Source organism: Xyrauchen texanus, chromosome 25 (genome assembly GCF_025860055.1).
Source record: "Xyrauchen texanus isolate HMW12.3.18 chromosome 25, RBS_HiC_50CHRs, whole genome shotgun sequence".
Taxonomy (NCBI): Eukaryota; Metazoa; Chordata; class Actinopteri; order Cypriniformes; family Catostomidae; genus Xyrauchen; species Xyrauchen texanus.
In genome coordinates, this window is record NC_068300.1 from 7,096,249 (window position 1) to 7,100,015 (window position 3,767).

Below are 3,767 nucleotides of genomic sequence, written 5' to 3' on the forward strand. Positions count from 1 at the left end.
AAATGTCTCAAGTATTTAACTTCACTGCATAAGAGGACGTGCAGATCGAACTTGTTTTTGTGCTAAAAAAAAATCTAGACGCTATGAAACAAATGGAAAACAATGCAGGGGTCTTGAGATGCGTTTTGCAAAGCTAATGTTTTTTTTAACACAACATCTAAAACATGCAGAACTATTGTGGAAGACGCTGAAAAATCAGCTGTTACATTTGTGTAGCACTTTTCTGACAGTACACTCAAAGCGCTTCACACAGTGAACAGGGGACTCTCCTCAATCACCACCTGTGCGCAGCATCCACCTGGATGATGCAACAGCAGCCATAGTGCACCAGTATGCCCACCACACACCAGCTAATGATGGAGAGGAGAGAGTGGAGTGTTAGAGCCAATTAATGGATGGGGATTATTAGGAGGCCATGATTGAGAAGGGCCAATGGGGGGAATTTGGCCAGGACAGTTCTTGAAAAGACTAGGGGTGTAACTCTGGATTTTTAATGACCACAGAGAGTCAGGACCTCGTCCAAAGGACGGTGCCTTTTACAGTATACGTAGTGTCCCCTATCACTATACTGGGGCATTAGGGCCACACAGTCCGCAGGATGAGCACCCCCCTGTTGGACTCCCTAATACCTCTTCCAGTAGCAAGCTTAGTTTTTACAGGAGGTCTCCCATCCAGGTACGGTCAAAATGTCCGTCTAGCACATTTATTTATAAGAACGATTAAAAAACAACGCAAACGGACACAAAAACACATCCTCTGTGAATGATCCCTTACTCGTCTGGCACCAGTTATGTAACAGACATGAATGATACCTCTAATCATGTGACTTGTTGAGGAAAGATGAGCTATTACATTTCTCAGCAGTTTTACTTGTGAATTTCTTGCCTGGCGGATGATAAAACGGTAAATGGTCTGCACTTATAGAGCGCTTTTTTTTAACATTAGAGGTTACCAAATTGCTTTACACTGTGTCCCAATGATCCATTCACACACCAATGATGGCAGAGCTGCCATGCAAGGCGCTAGCCTGCCATTGGGAGCAACTTTGGGTTCAGTGTCTTGCCCAAGGATGCTTCGGCATGTGGAGTCATGTGGGCCGGCAATCGAACCACCAACCCTGCGATTGGCAGCCGACCCGCTCTACCACCTGAGCCACAGCTGCCCATAGACTTGTACTGAAAAAAAGGGACCCAAGGCATATCTAGAGACCAGAATATCATAGAGGGGAATCTTTTGACTTGAACCAATGAGTGAATGCACGGTAACAAGAGCTCGATCGATAGTGGTTTTGCCGACACTGATAACTAAGGTGGTAGAAAAAGGTTGATAACCGATTAATTGGCCGATGGTTTTTTTTTTTTTAAATGGATTTGTAGAATAATTTATATAAATGTTATGTCTTTCCTTACTATGACAGGCACACACACAGAAGCTACTGGAGTCCAAAATAAATAAAATCCCAGAAGTTGCATATTGCTCAACCAAAACCACAATAATAATAACAATAATAAGAAATATAGATGCAAGCAGCATTAGACAGTTCTTTATTTTTTAGAATCATCAGGATAGGTAGCTCCGAGATATGACAGTTATTACATTCTTGACCGTTATAGCGCCACCAAGAGGCTGAAATCCTCAGTGTGACTTCCTCCACAAGTGTCCAAAATTTGGTGATAAGAGCTCATTTTCGTTTAAGAGTTATAACAATTTAAATAAAAGTCTCCATGCCCACATATGTTTTGTTGTAGCGAATATGAAAGTTCAAAGTTTTTTTAATATATATATATATATATATATATATATATATATATATATATATATAATATATATATATATATATATATATATATATATAATAACAATAACAATAATTCTATCTATCTATATATATATATATATATATATATATATATATATATATACAATAACAATAATTCTATCTATATATATATATATATATATATATATATATATAAATTATTGTTATTTGGACATAAGAGAATCTCTCTGCACTGGTTTGTTTCTCATCGGGCGAACGGCCTAGGACTAGTTTGAAAAAGTGCACAATGTAAATTAAAGGTTATTTGAAAAATCCCAAATATTTTAACGAATGTTTTGATTCACACCAATGGTTCTTGAGGCAAAGTTGTTCATAATAAGGAGATCTATCATATGATATGAATAAGGAGTGTCTGCGTGAAAAACCGCAGTATATACAACCATTTAGACGCGTGTAAAACGCGAAAGCACCGCCTGGTGGACATTTGTTTTGTTTTATTTCGCACAGACCTCTTGGGCTAAGAGACCATTTTTTAAAACCCTGTCTAATAGCTGCTGAAAGTTGATTGGTCGATGGCGGCCATCTTTTTCAAGATACACTTGATTCAAAATCCTCATAAACCTTGATGAAACCTCGGACAAATACACCTCATGGAAAGTTTCCAGTAGTTCGGACCAAGGCTTCTGGAGTTAGAGCCATTTATATGTTTTGCATTGGTAAAGCGCCACAAAGTGCCCGAGGTGCACAATTATTTCATGTGTCGTCACCTTTCAATTGACCTCATTAGTGTCCCAAATTTGGTGACAATATCTCATTCCTTTCAAGAGATATAACCATTTAAGGAAAAGAGGCCACGCCTACTTCATACGTTTCAAACTTTCAAATACTTTTTTTGATTATTATTGATATTGGGACTCCAGTGTGTGTGTGTGTGTGTGTGTGTGTCATTATTATTCACGAGATAGGAAGTTGGGCACGCATCCATATAGTCCCATCTATCGGCATATATTTTTGCTGATAACGATAGTCCCAAAAAGCAACTATCACAGTGATTTATCTGTGAAAGCTAATAGTAACCACCCAGAACACCCGAGCAACCGCACTGATGTTTCCATTGGCAAGAACCACTCTTATTTCCTTTAGAAAACACAGGAATCTAGTTTGTCAATATTATTTTCTCTTATCCATGCAGTCTTGCTTAGATTAGCAGAAAATAAAAGCTGTTTTGCAGGCAAAGTTATTACAGATTTAAAAAATAACATTTAATAAGACAAGCGACATTTATTCAGAATGTAAATAGAGCTTCATTTTGATTTCATGTGGCCATTAATCTCATACAAAGTGCTTGTACCTCCATGAAAAACCAGCCGCCCTTATTTTCTTTGGTTTCAAGCAAGTCCAGAAATTCTCTGTTTTGCCTGAAATCTAATATTTTTCTCACCACTTATATTCTCTTAGAAAAATTGATTTAGTTTGGCAAAGTTGCTCAATTAGCAGGAAACATGCACTCACACTCACACTCACACACACACACACACACACACACACACACACACACACACACACACACACACAGAGGCATTTTAATATCACAAGGAGTTCACAGTAATATCTTTTTCTCAGCCATTATTTACAGTTCAGTCGGCGGTTTTTCCACAGGGACTGAACTCTGTGGCAGCTGCCGTTATTGTTTTGCCACCGTGGTACAAATAACCGTCTCCTTGCACCGTTCGTAATGGTTATTAAAGCCTGGAATGAGAGAACCAGAGACAGAGTGGCTGTGTCTCAATTCGACTTCTACTAAACCTTAGGCTCTGATGGAGTGTTTGACGGATAGAAATACATAAGATGCTGTTTGAGAATGTGGGAAAAGCTAAAGGTCTGTTTGAAATCAAGCTGAAATAGACCTTTTGTCAGGGTATAGGTCAAATTGAACTGTACGAGAATAAACCTGTTTTAACAGGTCCAGGTCTAATTTGAACAATCT